This window comes from Ornithorhynchus anatinus, chromosome 2 (assembly GCF_004115215.2).
Source record: "Ornithorhynchus anatinus isolate Pmale09 chromosome 2, mOrnAna1.pri.v4, whole genome shotgun sequence".
In the NCBI taxonomy this organism is placed as follows: Eukaryota; Metazoa; Chordata; class Mammalia; order Monotremata; family Ornithorhynchidae; genus Ornithorhynchus; species Ornithorhynchus anatinus.
In genome coordinates, this window is record NC_041729.1 from 158,934,170 (window position 1) to 158,951,613 (window position 17,444).

Below are 17,444 nucleotides of genomic sequence, written 5' to 3' on the forward strand. Positions count from 1 at the left end.
ATAGTTTATAGGAATATTTGTCTCCAATACCCTCTTTGCCTTCTGCTCAGACTGTGAATCATTCATTCATTCAATTGTATTTATTGAGCGCTTACTGTGTGCAGAACACTGAGCTAAGCACTTGAAATGTACAATTTGGCACAGAGATAATCCCTTCCCAGCAAAGGGCTCACAGTCTAAAAGGAGGAGACAGACAGCAAAACAAAACAGGTAGTCAGCCATCAATACCATCAAAATAGATAAATAGAATCATAGATATATACACATTCCCTACTTAAAACTCACCTCCTCCAAGAGGCCTTCCCAGACTGAGCTCCCCTTCTCCCTCTACTCCCTCTACCGCCCACCCCTTCACCTCTCCGCATCTTAACCCTCTTTTCCCCCATCCCCCTCTGCTCCGCCCCCTCTCCCTTCCCGTCCCCTCAGCACTGTACTCGTCTGCTCAACTGTATATATTTACATTAACCTATTTATTTTGTTAATGAAATGTACATCGCCTTGGGCAGGAAACACGTCTGTTAACTTTGCGGTACTGTACCCTCCCAAGCACTTAATAGAGTGCTCCCCACACAATAAGTGCTCAATAATTTCCAATGATTGATTGATCTGTTGTCTAGATGTCATTGGTGTGTTGTTTCAGTGTTTGGTAGGAGTGCTTAGCACACAATAGGTGCTCAGTGAATGTCAGCACTGTTATTTTTCCATGGTGGACATTGATCATACGTAAGTGCAGGTGGTAGAAGTAGGCTAAGACCCCCACAGTAAGCTTACGGTCTGGAGGGAGAGCCAAATATTGATATAAATGGATATTTTTTGGGTGAGTAGGTAAGTGCTGTAGGGTTAATAATGTTGGTATTTGTTAAGCGCTTACTATGTGCCGAGCACTGTTCTAAGCGCTGGGGTAGACATAGGGGAATCAGGTTGTCCCACGTGGGGCTCACAGTCTTAATCCCCATTTTACAGATGAGGGAACTGAGGCACAGAGAAGTTAAGTGACTTGCCCACAGTCACACAGCCGACAAGTGGCAGAGCTGGGATTTGAACTCATGAGCCCTGACTCCAAAGTCCGTGCTCTTTCCACTGAGCCACGCTGCTTCTACAAGGGTTGAGGGACAGGTGAAGCGTGGGTGCAAATCGAAGTGCAAGGGCAAAGCAGAAGGGAGTGGGGGAAGATCAACCCATCAATCAATCAGTTGTATTTATTGAGTGCTTTCTGGGTGCAGAGCACTGCACTAAGCTCTTGGAAGAGCACAATATAACAGAGTTGGTAGATGGGTTCCCAGCCCCCAACGAGCTTACACTCTACAGAGATATTTTTAAATCAATAAATTACTATGTTCATAAGTTCGTAAGATAAAAGGGAGGAAATCCAAGAGCAAGGGCAAAACAGAAGGGAGTGGAAGAAAAGGAAATGAGGGCTTAGTCAGGAAAGGTCTTATGGAGAAGATATACCTTCACCAAGGCTTCGAAGTGGGGAGAGTGATAGTCTGTCAGTAATGAAGAGAGAAGGCGTACCAGGCCAGAGATAGGATGAGAAGCAGCGTGGCTCAGTGGAAAGAGCTTGGGCTTCGGAGTCAGAGGTCATGAGTTCGACCCCCGGCTCTGCCACTTGTCAGCTGTGTGACTGTGGGCAAGTCACTTAACTTCTCTGTGCCTCAGTTCCCTCATCTGTAAAATGGGGATTAAAAGTGCGTGAGGCCCACATGGGACAACCTGATTACCCTGTATCTCCCCCAGCGTTTAGAACAGTGTTCGGCACCTAGTAAACGCTTAACAAATACCAACATTATTATTATTATTATTATTATGTTGGGAAGAGGTTGGTGGAGAGATAGAGGAGATGGAGGTACAGAGAGTAGATTGGCATTAGAGGAGCAAAGTGTGCAGGCTGGGTTATAGTAGGAAATCAGGAGGCAAGGTGATCGACTGCTTTAAAGCCTTTGGTCAGGAGTTTCTGTTTGATGTGGAGGTGGACTGGCAACCACTACAGGTTCCTGAAGAGCGGGAAAACATGGACTGGACATTTTTGTCGACAAATGATCTGCAGAGCAGAGTCAAGTATGGACAGGAGTGGGGAAAAACAAGAGGCAGGGAGGTCAGAAGGGAGACAGTCTGATTCAGTAACCAAAGTGGAATATGATAAATTCTTAAATTAACGTGTTAGGAGTTTGGAGAGTGAGGAAAGGTGGAGTTTCAACAATGTTGTGAAGGTTGAACCAATGGGGTTTGGTGACAATGAATATGTGATTTGAATGGAGGAATACAGTTTGGATACAGCACAGGCCTGGGAGTCAGAAGGACCTAGATTCTAATGCCAGTTCCAGCACTTATCTATTATGTGACCTTGGATACGTCACTTCACATCTCTATACATCAGTTACCTCATCTGTAAAATGGGGATTAAGACTGTGAACCCCATGTGGGGCATGAACTGTGTCCAACCTTGTATCTATTCTAGTGCTTAGTACAGTGCCTGGCACATAGTAAGTGCTTAACAAGTACCATAAAAAAAGATGAGTCAAGAATAATGCCAAAGTTAAAGGCTTGTGAGGCCAGAAGGTGCTGTCTTCAAGGGTAGGGAATTCAGTGTGGGGGGGCAGGTTTGGGTGGGAAGATGAGGAATTCTGTTTTGGACATGTTCAGTTTAGGTGGCAATGCGACACTGAAGTAGAGATGTCCTGAAGACAGGAGGAAATGTGAGACTTTAGAAGGAGATCAGAGAAGGGCTAGTAATGTAGATTTGGGAATCATCTGCATTGATATGGAAGTTGAATCCACGTGAGTGAATGAGTTCCCCAAGGTAGTGGGAGGAGATTGAAGGAGACCCAGAACTAAGCTTGAGGGACTCCCACAGTTAGGGGGTGGGAGGGAGAGGAGGATTCCGCAAAGGAGTTGGATAATTAGGAGCTAGAAAGATTGGAGGAGAATCAGGAAAGGATAGTGTCACTGAAGCCAAGGTTGGATCATGTTTATAGGACGGGGCGTGTTCGACATGGTAGAAGGAGGCTGAAAGGTCGAGGAGGATTAGGTTGGAGAAGAGGCCGTTGGATTTGGCAAGAAGGAGATCATTGGTGAAGGCATCTCAGGACCTTTCTTTAATGGCATTTATTAAAAACGTTTTATGTGTCAGGCACGGTTTTAAGCACTGGGGTAGATACAGGTTTATCAGGTTGGACACAGTCCCTATCCCACATGAGGCTCACAGTCTAAATTGGAGGGAGGAGAATTCAATCCCTAATATACAGATGAGCAACTGAGACACAGAGAAGTTAGGCGACTTGCCCAAGGTTACACAGGAAACAGTTGGCAGGGTTGGCATTAGAATCCAGGTCCTGTGATTCACAGATCCATGCCCTTCCCATTAGGTCTCACTGCTTCCCATTAGGGCTTTCTGAATTAGTGCATGTGTTGAAATTATGAAAGAAGGCTGAGAATCCAGGGCAAGTTGTGAAGTTCACGTGCAGGGTTAGGGAAGGCTTTGTTTGCAGCAGAGCTTCTGGGAACAAGGAGGGCGGTCTGATGGGAACCAGGGAAGTTCAGCGGAAAGACAAGGACAAGAAGTTAGGAGACCCAGCCCACCCTTGACCCTTGTTTGTTTTAAAGCACTTGTTAAGCGCTTACGACGGGTCAAACTCTCCTATGAATCTATGCCTTATTGTGGCAGGAGAATCTGCATGTACTGATGAAGCTTTGAGCTAAGCCATATAAAGCTACATAATGGAAAGGTCTAAGCCGAAGCATCAGATAAAGTCGAATTCAGCTGTGTTGGGCATCAGTGGCATGGGAAGGAGTAAAAAGCGGATCATCGAGTGATCAAAATGTTGACCAAAGAAAACAGCAGAGACTCAAGTTGGTAAACCACTTCTATATCTTTACCAAGAAAACTCTCTGGATACACATACCAGAATGACTTTATGAGAGAAGATGGGACGTTCTGAAGAGGGTGGGTCCATGGAGTCACTATTGGTTAGAAACCACTCAGTGGCATTTGAAGATGTGTCAAACACTGTTCTAAGCACTGGGGTAATAATAATAATAATGCTGATATTTGTTATGCGCTATGTGCAGAGCACTGTTTTAAGCGCTGGGGTAGATAGATACAGTGTAATCAGGTTGTCCCACATGAGGCTCACAGTCTTAATCCCCATTTTCCAGATGAGGTCACTGAGGCACAGAGAAGTTGTGACTTGCCCAAAGTCACACAGGAGACAAGTGGCGGAGTCAGGATTAGAACCCATGACCCCTGAATCCTAAGCCCATGCTCTTTCCACAGAGCCACGCAGTTAGGCACAGCAGCCTGGCCATTTGACTCGTCTCCCTCGTTCACCCCACACATCCGATCCGTTACAAAGACCAGCCGGTCTCACCTTTATAATATCGCCAAGATCCTCCCTTTCCTCTCCACCCAAACGGCTACGGGCTCTCATTATATCCCGGCTAGAATACTGTGTCAGCCTTCTCTCTGACCTCCCTTCCTCCTCTCTTGCCCCGCTCCGGTCTATTCTTCACTCCGCCGTCCGGTTCATCTTCCTGCAGAAACGCTCTGGGCATGTCACTCCCCTTCTTAAACACCTCCAGTGGTTGCCTATCGACCTCCACTCCAAACAAAAACTCCTCACTCTAGGCTTCAAGGCTCTCCATCACCTCGCCCCTTCCCACCTCTCCTCCCTTCTCTCTTTCTACCGCCCACCCCACACGCTCTGCTCCTCCGCCGCCCACCTCCTCACCGTCCCTCGGTCTCACCTATCCCGCCGTCAACCATGGGCCACGTCCTCCCACGCTCCTGGAATGCCCTCCCTCCTCACCTCCGACAATCTAATTCTCTTCCCCTCTTCAAAACCCTACTTAAAGCCCACCTCTTCCAAGAGGCCTTCCCAGACTGAGCTCCCCCCTTTTTTCCCTCTGCTCCCTCTACGCCCCCCTTCACCTCTCCGCAGCTAAACCCTCTTCTCCCCTCTTTCCCTCCCCCTCTCCCGTCCCACCCCCTCAACACCGTACTCGTCCGCTCAACTGTATATATCTTCATCACCCTATTTATTTTGTTTAATGAGATGTACATCACCCTGATTCTATTTGCCATTGTTTTTATGAGACGTTCTTCCCCTTGACTCTATTTATTGCCATTGTTCTTGTCTGTCCGTCTCCCTCAATTAGACCGTAAGCCCGTCAAAGGGCAGGGAGTGTCTCTATCTGTTGCCGATTTGTACATTCCAAGCGCTTAGTACAGTGCTCTGCACATAGTAAGCGCTCAATAAATATTATTGAATGAATGAATGAATGAGTCAGAACGATGTGGATTCTAATCCTGGCTCCACCGCTTGTCTGCTTTGTGACCTTGCGCAAGTCAATTCACTTCTCTGTGCTTCAGTTAACTCATCTGTAAAGTGTGAGCCTCATGTGGGAAGGGACTGGGTCCAACCTGATTAGCATTTACCACAATGAGTCCTTGACACATCGTAAGCATTTACCAGATAACATCACTATTATTAAATTAATTAATTAACACAGTCCCTATCCTGTAAAGGGCCTCACAGTCTTAAGTTGGAGGGAAAATAGTTATTGAATCCCCATTTTACAGTTGAGGAAACTGAAGCACAGAGAAGGTAAGTGACGTGCCCAAATTCACACAACAAGTAATTGGCAGAGCAAATGGCAGATCCGGGATTAGAACCCAGGTCCTCTGACACCCAGGCCCATGCTCTTTCGACTAGGCCCTGCATTTGCCTACTGTGTGACCTATGGCAAGCCAATTAACTTCTCTGTGCCTCAGTTTCTGCAACTAGAGAAAGGGTATTATATACTGGTTCTTCCTCTCCCTTAGGCTGTGTACCCCAAGTGGGACACGGTCCTTGTCTGATCTGAGAACCCACTTCTCCCGCCTTTCCCTCTGTTCCTCCCCCTCTCCCGTCCCATCCCCTCAGCACTGTACTCATCCGCTCAACTGTATATATCTTCATCACCTTATTTAATTTATATATCTTCATCACCCTATTTATTTTGTTAATGAGATGTACATCACCCTGATTCTATTTATTTGCTATTGTTTTAATGAGATGTTCTTTCCCTTGATTCTATTTATTACCATTGTTCTTGCCTCTCCAACTCCCTCGATTAGACTGTCAAAGGGCAGGGACTGTCTCTATCTGTTACCGATTTGTACATTCCAAGCGCTTAGTACAGTGCTCTGAACATAGTATGTGCTCAATAAATACTATTGAATGAATGAATGAATGAATGATTTTCATCATATCTACCCCAGTGCTTAACATAATGTTTGATATTTAGTAAGCACTTATTAGCATCTTCATTCTTCTAGAGCTCAGCATGGAGCTGTCTTATTTTTTTGAAATTCACTTTTCAATACAGTGGTTACACCATCCGTAACAGTTTGGAATACTCAATGAATGATTTAGCCCAGAACTTGCTTCCGTGTATTGCTGAAGAATGTCCTTGTGGTCTCGTGAGAGAAAATAAGTCACTACGACCAAATGTCAAGTTTTCCTTAGATTCTCAAAATGTTAAAATACATCAATTCATCATTTTCTCTTTCCCAAATAGGTTCTCCTATTTATTTTGAGAAGGACTGAACTTTCACACTTGATAAATATATAAAAAGGAAATACAAACCAGCATCTCTAACATTCTAATACTTGACAGGTGACAAGAATTGTACTCTCATATTTTGAACAAAACTTAGACACTGAAATATTAGAAAAGACACAAGGATCCAAACGGTATCCAAAGGCCTGGTAGGTTTGAGAAGTAGCATGAGCTAGTAGAAAGACGACCACAAGCCTAAGAGTCAGAGGATCTGGGTTCTAATTCATTCAATAGTATTTATTGAGTGCTTACTATGTGCGGAGCAATGTACTAAGCACTTGGAATGTACAATTAGGCAACAGAAAGAGACGATCCCTGCCCAATGACGGGCTTACAGTCTAATCGATCCCAGCGTCACCACTGTGTGTGATCTTGGACATCTTGGATTTTAACTCCTCTGTGACTCAATTATCTCATCTGTAAAATGGGGATTACAGACATGTGGGAAATGGATGTGGTCCAACCTGATCAGCTTGTAACTACCACTGCCCTTAGAACAGTGCCTGGCACACAGGAGATGCTTAAGAGATACCATTAAAAAAATAAAGGGGAGAAGAAGATCCATGTCTTCTCACTCAGTAATTCCAACTACCGAAGGATGCTTCCATTTCATTTTTCCCTGTGCCCCTTTACATACAGAATGAGAAGCAGCATGGCACAGTGGATAGAGCACTGGCCTGTGAGTCAGAAGGTCATGGGGTCTAATCCTGGCTCTGCCACTCGTCTGCTGTGTGACCTAGGGCAAGTCACTTCAGTTATCTGGCCCTCAGTTACCTCATCTGTAAAACTGTGACTGTAAACTGTACAACTGGATACTGTGTCTGACCCTACTTATATCCACCCTAGTGCTTAGAACAGTGCCTGGAAAATAATAAGTGCTTAACAAATACTATAATCATTATTATTAACTCATAATTATAGGAAAATCAGGTCCGAGATTCATTTCCTTTCTACCTGTCTCTGTTCGGGTTACCACTAAATCATTAATAATAATAATTATCGTATCTGTTAAGTGCTAACTGTGTGCCAGGCCCTGAGATGGTTACAGTGTCTGACATGGTGAACTATGTGCAATCAAGCCAGTGGGCTGGACTGAGCTAATCTTGCTGAGCGATTGAAGAAACATGTCCAGATTTGAATTTCAACTCTTTCATTGTTCCCGGGTGTTTGTAATTGAGACAGATGTGCTATTAGCAAACTGCGGGATGTTCCCGCCACATTTCCATCAGGACCACGGATAGTCAGCCAAAGATTCATCGTCCATCCATAGCGCAGAATTAAGTCTTCGGTGGCGTGTGTAATCCCTTTCATTTCTTCTCGGGTTTAAGGCCCAGACCCGTCGCATATGTCATCCACGATTTCTTGACTATTAATCTCTATTACCAGAGCCAGCCTTGAAGCTTGTCAGCATCCCCCACGATGGGGCCTTAAAATGAAGCCTAAGTTGAGCCATGAGGCAGTGTTCATGGCAGGGGTACTCAACAGCCTGCAACACACACAGATGGTGGACGCAGAAAATTGGAACACCAAACAACAGAAAACCACTCAACCGTGAACTGTGGTGGAGTGGCCCGAAGAAGGTCAAGATAGAAAATGGACTCACTGATGCACAACTTCGATAAGACAGTATTAGAAACTTCTGGAAACAACCAAATCAACCTAACGTGCAGGGGTCGGGAAAAGGGAGAAACATGGTATAGTGGATAGAGCTCGGGCCTGAGAGTCAGAAGGTCGTGGATTCTACTTCCAGCGCCGCCACTTGACTGCTGTGTGATCTTGAGCAAGTCACTTTACTTCTCTGGGCCTCAGTTACCTCAACTGTAAAATGGGGATTGAGATTCGGAGCCCCATGTGGGACAGGGAGCGTTTCCAACCCGATTCGCTTGTATCCACCCCAGTGCTTAGTACAGTGCCCAGCACATGGCGGGTGCTTAAGAAATACCACAATTATTTTTATTAAAGTTGCTTTCAGATGACGATCGAGGGAGAATAACTAGAAGCAGATTCGTTTCTGCAACTGGGAATAGAAACTTTAAACCTGTATAGAACTGTATCTGGTAAAGTAAAGCAACCGTAAATGACGAAGTTTTCATCCACAACCTCCTTCTCATAAGTCCTCCAGGTATCAATCCCAGACAAAAAGACACAGCCCAAACCAGCAAGCTTGAGCAATTATCTGGAGAAGAAGGAGCATGTCCTTGTGGAGATAGTGTGGGCTTGGGAGTCGGAAGGTTCTGGGTTCTAATCTCCTATCTACCACCTGTCTGCTGTGGGACCTTGAACAAGTCACTTCACTTCTCTTTTCCTCAGTTTCCTTATCTGTAAAATGGGGATTAAGTCTGCAAACCCCACGTGGGACAGGGACTATGTTGAAACTGCTTATCTTATATCTTCCCCAGAGCTTGTATATAGAATAAGTGCTTAACAAATACCATCGTTATCATCATTATTATTATCCGGTATATTTTAGCAGTCCTTACTAGGTCCTCATTTCTTCTTCTCACACTTCTGTCTGCATCGCCCCTGCACTTGGATTTGGACCCTTTATTCAATCTTCTCTCAGCCCCACAGCACTTATGGACATATCCATATTTTATTTATTCCTATTAATGTCTGTTTCCCACTCTAAAATGTAAGCTTGTTGTGGGCAGGAACTATTCCTATCAACTCTGTTATTTTAGAGCATACTTAGTACAGTGCTCTACATACAGAAAGTACTCAATAAATATGGCTCACATGGCATGCTCTGTCTAGTATCCAGTCAAGATAATTACTACGTTCTTTTTAGGAACTGCAATCATCTAGCCGCAAATGGAAAGGCAAGAGCAAGAGATTACTCTCAAATGTCTTTGAACATGTATCTGTCATATCAAACCTTGTAATTACACCAGACTTTATATTTTGTTTTCATTGCTGAGGCCACCAATGGTGACCTTTCATTCTAAACTTCACAAAACATCAAGACATGCTTGATGTGTACAACCGAGCTCCTGAATCAAATACACAAAAAGATATGCAAATGATTATGCATCACTTGGCGGAATCAGAGCAGTGCTGTGGACCCACCATAAATCTGAAGAAAAACTGAAGGTAGATGGTAGTCTGCAACCCCAAAATCTAACCGACAACCAGAGGAAAACACCGCTGCTGGAGATTCTGCTACCTGAGCAGTATATTACGTGATAAAGTGGAGAAAAATGTCTAAAAGGCAGAATCAAACAGGCAACAAGAATTTTAAAACTGCACCATTAAGGAGTGCGGCCTAATGGAAGGAACCTGAGAGAGGAAGTCAGGACATCTTGCTGCTAAACTCAGTCCTTCCATTTGCTTGTTGCTTGACCCTGTTGAAGTCACTTAACCTCTTTGTACTTCAATATCTTCACCAGTAAAATGGGGATCGTAATTATAGTATTTGTTAAGCTCTTATTGTGTGCCAAGTACTGTTCTAAGCACTGGGAATGACATTCCCCTTCCTGCGTGGAGCTAAACACTTTTATCCCCATTTTACAGATGAGGTAACCGAGGCCCAGAGATGTGAAGTGACCTGCTCAAGGTCACTCAGCAGACATCAGCGCTTAGAACAGTGCTTGGCACATAGTAAGCAGTTAACAAACACCATAATCATTATTATTATTATTATTAGGTGGCAGAGCAGGGATTAGAACCCTACGTTTTTCTGATTCCCAAGCCCGTGCTCTATCCACTGAGCCACGCTGCTGCCCTCTCTCCCTTTCAAACACGAGTTCTGTGTGGGACAGGAATTGTGTCTGTATTGATTATAAGAAACCTAGTCCAGTGTTTAGAGCAGTGCCTGGCACAGAGATAATCCATTATAAATATCATCATTATCATCAAGTTTCCTACCACTAAGAACGTTTATAAGGTTGTAGTAGTGTCCATGCTTGTAGATGGCTGTAAGACATTGTAGTCTCCTAAATGCTTAGGACAGTGTTAGCACAGTAAGTGTTCAATAAATACGACTGAATGAAGGATGAGGTTCTACCACACGAAGGTTGCTGAGCAGTTTCCTAAGTGTCACTTACGAGCTTACGATATTCAGATGGATTGACCGACACCGAAGCTCTGGAACACAGTGCTTGTACAGAAAGTATTCAATAAATATGGCTCACATGGCATGCTCTGTCTCATATCCAATCAAGATAATTTGGATATCTCAAAGCATCACTTGGGAGGTCCCTTGAGAAGAGGAAATGATAGCAAGTCACCTAGTCAGGCGCTGCGTGTTGAAAGAAGGGGTGGGACACAAAAACAGGAAGGGAACAAGGAATGTATGAAAGAGTTAAGAAAGCGCAGGCCCGGTCAACGAGGTGTAATAGAAAATAGCAGGGACGCAGCATGGTCTAGTGAAAAGAGTCCAGGCCTGGGTGTCAGAGGACCAGGGTTCTAATCCTGCCTCTGCCACATACTTGCTGTGTGACCTTAGGCAAGTCATTTAACTTCTCTGTGCCTCAGGTACTTCATCTGTAAAATAGGGATTAGAACTGTGAACCCTCTGTGCATATGGACTGTGTCCAACCTGATTATCTTGTATCTACCCCAGAGCTTAAAACAGTGTCTGGAACATACAGTGCCTAGCGCTTAGTACAGTGTCTGGCACTTAGTTAAATACTTAACAAACACCATAATAATTATTATTATTAACATACAAAGCGCCTAACATATACCATTAAAAAAAATTAGTGAACTACTGGGAAATTAGGGGACACGCCGTCTGGCAGCTAAAGACCGGGACGAGTGCAGAATGTAAACTCGTTATAGGCAGGGAACATGTTAGCCAATTCCGTTGCATTGTACTCTCCCAAACATACAGTAGAGGGCTGTGCATACCTGAAGTACTTAATAATACTATTAATAATAATAATCATGATGCTGATGATATTTGTTAAGTGCTTACTATGTGCCAAGTAAAGTGCTGAGGTAGATACAAGGTAATGAGGTTGTCCCACGTGCGGCTCACAGTCTTAGTGGCACAGTGGAAAGAGCACGGGCTTGGGAGTCAGAGGTCGTGGGTTCTAATCCCGCCTCTGCCACTCATTTGCTGTGTGACCTTGGATGAGCCACTTAACTTCTCTGTGCCTGTTACTTCATCTGTAAAATGGAGATTAAAACTCTGAGCCCCCCGTGGGACAATCTGATTACCTTGTATCTACCCCGGGGCTTAGAACAGTACTTAGCATATAGTAAGCGCTTAACAAATACCATAATTATTATTATTATTATTAATCTCCATTTTACAGGTGAGGTAACTGAGGGACAGAGAAGCTAAGTGAATTGCTCAAAGTCACACAGCTGATAAGTGGCGGAGCCGGGATTAGAACCCAATACCTCTGTTTCCCAATCCCGTGCTCTTTCCACTATGCCACGCTGTTTCTCAAATACCATAAATACCATTGATTGGTTGATTGACTTCATGAAGATCAGGATAAAAAGAAGTATCTCAAAACAGAAACATATCCTATATTTTGTTTTTATGGTACTGTTAAGTGCTTTCTATGTAACAGGCTATGTAGTAAGCACTGAGGAAGGTACAGGCTAATCAGGTTGGGCATAGTCCCTGTCTCACACGGGGTTCACAGTTTTAATCCCCATTTTACAGATGAGGGAAATTAGGGCCAGAGAAGTGAAGTGACTTGCCCAAGGTCACACAGCGGCCAACTGGCAGAGCTGGGATCAGAACCCAAGTCCCTCTGATGCCCAGGCCTGGACTCAATCTATTAGGCCATGCTCTTCCTAGGAACCTGCATATGGAAGAGTTTTATTAAATCAGGATACTGCAGCATAATCTTGAAGTTCACAATTAACAGCATCCTGGCAGGTTTTGAGAAAGAACATCATCCATCAGAGACCTACTCAAGTCTGAGGAAGCTAGCTGGTATGTCAGAAGCCAAATGCAGAAAGTATATACCAGTCATGACGGTCAATTTCTTGTAGTTTTGAATTCACCCCAGTGACTCCTTCAATTAAAACACAGCTCTCTTTTGCAGACAAAATGGGCTGATTATGCAATGGAAAACACCAAACAGGTGTCACCAAGGTGACAATCACTGAATTTTCACAAAGCAACATCTGCCTTCCTTCACATGAACCCAGCCCTAAACATTAGTCCCTTCAGTTTCAAGGACCCAAATTTAGTTTACCAATTAATCAACGGAATCACCAGATTAAAGAGTTATTGCTGTTGTCAACCTCACCTATAATCCTTAAACTTCTCTGGCCTCACTTATACCCCTTCAATCCCCTCCCTATAATCAGATAACAATAATAGTAATCAGACCATCCCTGTCCTTAATCCCCATCACCCTCCATCCAACCCCTCCTCACCCTATGTGTCACCCTCACCTCTTTTCTCTCCACCCCATTCCTGCTATTCTGTCACGGTGCTCAGTGGTATTTCTAAAGCAATTTCTATGCACAGAGCACTATGTGAAGCACTTGGGAGAGTACAGTGCAATCACCGAATTTCTCCCCAGCTGACTCTGTTTTCCCTGCCGTTTTTTTCTAAACTCCTTGAGCAAGTTTTCTGTACCCACTGTCTCCACTTTCTTTCCTCTAATTCTCTCCTTGAACTCCTTCAGTCTGGATTCTACCCCCTTCACTCACAGAAACTGTCTCCTCAAGCTTCCAGTGATCTCTTTCTTGCCAAATCCAATGGGCTCTACTCCATCCTTATTCACCTCAACAGCTCCCATGCCTCTGACATGGGGTACCACCCCCTTCTCCTGGAAACACTATCCAACCTCGGCTTCACTGACACTTTCCTCTCCTGGTTCTCCTCCTGTCTCTCTGGCAGCTCATTCACAGTCTCTTTCGTGGACGCCTCCCTCTGCCTCCCGTCCTCTAACCGTGGGAGCCCCTCAAGGTTCAGTTCTGGGTCTCCTTCCTTGCTAACCTCTGTGCCTCCTGTTTCTACCCTCTTCAGTCCATACTTCATTCTGCTGCCCAAATCATTTTCCTACACAACCATTCAATCCATGCTTCTCCATTCCTCGAGAACATGCAGTGGTTATTCATTCACCTCCTCATCAGACAGTAGTTCCTTACCACTATCTTTAAAGTCCTCACACACCTTGTCCCCTCCTCCCTATCTTTCTGATTTCCTACTCCAACCCAACCCACACAATTCATTCCTCTAATGCCAATCTACTCTCTGCACCTTGATCTTGTCTATCTGGCTGCCAAGACACCCACGTCTTACCTCTGGCCTGGAATTCCCTCCACCTTCTTAACCACAGAATGATTATTCTTCCCACCTTCTAAGCTTTAATAAAAGCACATCTCTGATAAGATTTCTTCCCAAACTAAGCCCTCATTTCATCTTCTTTCATTCCCTTCTGTGTCACTCTGGCACATGGATTTACACCCTATATTCACCCAACTCATAGGCCCACAACACTACATACATATCCATGATTCATTTATTTATATCAATATCCATCTCCTGCTCTAGACTGTAAACCCCTTGCAAACAAGGAATGTGCCTATCATCTCTTTTATATTGTACTTTCCCAAATGCACAATAAATATGATTGATTGATTGATTGATGATATATATGGGCTAGAATGTTGGCCACATATACATTATAAATATGGAAATGCATTGTCTTGTCTTATGCTGTTGACTCACTTCCAACCCATAGCGACTCCTTGGACATCTCTCTCCCACAGCGGACCACCTCCATCTGCAATCATTCTGATAGTGGATCCACAGAGTTTTCTTGGTAAAAATAAGTAAGTGGTTTACCATTGCCTTCTTCAGCGAAGTAAACTTGAGTCTCTGCTCTCAATTCTCTCCCATGTCTCTGCTGAACAGCACAGGTGAGTTTTGACTCGTAGCAGATTGCCCTCTGCTCGCTAGCCTCTTCCCAAGCTAGTAATGGAATAGGTAGGCCTCTGCTTGACTCTTCCTACCATAGCCAAGACTGGTAGAGTACTGGAATCTCTCCAGGTACGATCCTGAGAGGGTAGAAATACACTGTGAGTAGCGTAATCTTTGAAATTGAAAAAAATAACATATGTATATATATGTTATATATATATATATATATATATATATCTAATCCAGTCTCTACCACTTGTCTGTTGTGTGAATCTGCGCAACTCACTTAAGTTCTCTGAGCCCCAGTTGCCTCATCTTTAAAATAGGGCTTGAGACTGTGAGTCCCATGTGGGACAGGGATTTGTCCAACATGATTACGTTGTATATTCCCTAGTCCTTAAAAAGTGCTTGGTACATAGTAAGTGCATAGTAAATACTATTATTAGTTGTACTAGTAGTAATAGTGAGGGTAATCATTACGTGCTTTCATGTCCAAAACTGAGCTCATCTTCCCTCCCAAACCCTGTCCTGTTCCTGACTTCCCTGTCACTGTGGATGACATGACCGCCCTCCCCGTCTCACAAGCCCGCAACCTTGGTGTCATCCTTGACTCAGCTCTCTCATTCAACCAACGCCTGCCAGTCTCACCTTTACAATATTGCCAAGATCCGCCCTTTCCTCTCTCTCCAAACGGCTATCGTGCTGGTACAAGCTCTCATAATATCCCGGCTGGATTACTGTGTCAGCCTTCTCGCTTATCTCTCTTCCTCCTGTCTCTCCCCGCTCCAGTCTATTCTTCATTCTGCTGCCTGGATCATCTTCCTACAGAAACGCTCTGGGAATGTCACTCCTCTCCTTAAAAACCTCCAGGGGTTGCCTATCAACCTCCGCACCAAACAAAAACTCACTCTTGGCTTCAAGGCTCTTCATCACCTTGCCCCCTCCTACCTCACCAACCTTCTCTCTCTCTACTGCCCAAAACCCCATACACTCCACTCCTCTGCCGCTGACCTCCTCACAGTCCCTCGTTCATGCCTATCCCACCTTTGACCCCTGGCCCACATCCTACCACTGTCCTGGAATGCCCTCCCTCCTCACGCCCACCTAACTCTTCCCCTCTTCAAAGCTCTACTGAGAGATCACCTCCTCCAAGAGACCTTCCCAGACTGAGCTACCCCTTTTCCCTCTGCTCCCTCTGCTCCCCCTCCACCCTCTGCTCCTCCCCCTCCCCCCCTTCAACTCTCCTCAGCTTAGCCGCCTTTCCCTCTGCTCTTTCCCCTCCTCCTTCCCCTCCCCTCAGTACTGTGCTCCGCTCCTCTGCCGCCCACCTCCTCACCGCCCCTCGGTCTCACCTATCCCACCGTTGACCCCTGGGCCACGTCCTCCTGCGGTCCTGGAATGCCCCCCTCCCACCTCCACCAAACTAATTCTCTTCCCCTCTTCAAAACCCTACTTAAAACTCACCTCCTCCGAGAGGCCTTCCCTGACTGAGCTCCCCTTCTCCCTCTGCTCCCTCTACCCCCCCACCTCTCCACAGCTAAACCCTCTTCTCCCCGCTTTCCCTCTGCTCCTCCCCCTCTCCCGTCCCACCCCCTCAACACCGTACTCGTCCGCTCAACTGTATATATCTTCATTACCCTATTCATTTTGTTAATGAGATGTACATCACCTTGATTCTATGTATTTGCTACTGTTTTAATGAGATGTTCGTCCCCTCGATTCTATTTATTGCCATTGTTCTTGTCTGTCCGTCTCCCCCGATTAGACTGTGAGCCCATCAAAGGGCAGGGACTGTCTCTATTTGTTACCGATTTGTACATTCCAAGTGCTTAGTACAGTGCTCTGGACATAGTAAGGGCTCAATAAATACTATTGAATGAATGAATGAATCAATCAATTTGTATAGATTTTCATTACCCTATTTATTTTGTTAATGAGGTGAAGATCCCCTTGATTCTATTTATCGTGATAATATTGTCTTGTTTTTGTTTCATTCTGTTCTGCTTTGCCGTCTGTCTCCCCGATTAGACTGTGAGCCCCTCATTGGGCAGGGATTATCTCTATCTGTTCCCAAATTGTACATTCCAAGTGCTTAGTACAGTGCTCTGCACATAGTAAGCTCTCAATAAATACTATTGAATGAATGAACGAATGAATGTGCCAAGGACTGTACCAAGCACTGGGGTAGATAGAAGATAATCAGGTTGGACATAGTTCCTGTTCCATATCATGTTCACAGATTAAGTAGGAGGGAGACTAAGTATTGGATCCTCATTTTTCAGATGAGGAAACTGAGGCACAGAGAAGTTAAATGACCTGCTCAAGGTCACAACAGGCAGGTGGCAGAGCTGAGATTAGAATCCAGGTCCACTCACTCCCAGGCCTATGCTCTTTCAAGTAGGCATAATATGTACCCTTCTTGTAATGCTGTCTAGTCATATTTGACCCATAGTAACACCATCTCTCCCAGGATGCTCTACTTCCATCTGCAGTCGTTCTGGTAATGTATCCATAGAGTTTTCTTGGTAAAAATCTAGAAGTGGTTTACCACTGCCTCCTTCCGCGCAGTAAACTCGGGTCTCTGCCCTCGACTCTTTCCCGTGCCACTGCTGCGCAGCACAGGGGAGTTTTGAGTTGTAGCAGATTGCCTTATACTCGCTAGCCACTGCCCAAGGTAGGAATGGAATGGATAGGCTTCTGCTTGACTCTCCCTCCTGTAGTCGAGACTGGTAGAGTACTGGAAACTCTCCAGGTGCGATCCTGAGAGGGGCAATATGTGCCTTACAGCCCTTCAATATAATCCTTTTAATCTCCCATTCCCCCTACATTAATTTATTTCAATGGCTGTCTCCCCCCCTAGAATGTGAGCTCCCTGAGAGCAGGGAACCTGTCTATCAACTCTAATAAATTTTTCTCTCCCAATGCCTAGGACAATATTTAGCGCCCAATGACTGTTCTATGAATACCGCTGGCTGATTCAGGCACAGCCATATATGCTTATATGCAT

At 44.9% G+C, this 17,444-nt stretch overlaps 1 non-coding gene across 1 annotated transcript; it reads right to left on the reverse strand.

The window, feature by feature from the left end:
* Positions 1-17,069: 17,069 nt before the first annotated feature.
* Positions 17,070-17,207, reverse strand: LOC114809774. Its single transcript, XR_003757552.1, has one exon. It is a non-coding gene; the product is annotated as a small nucleolar RNA SNORA7 (small nucleolar RNA).
* Positions 17,208-17,444: the final 237 nt, after the last annotated feature.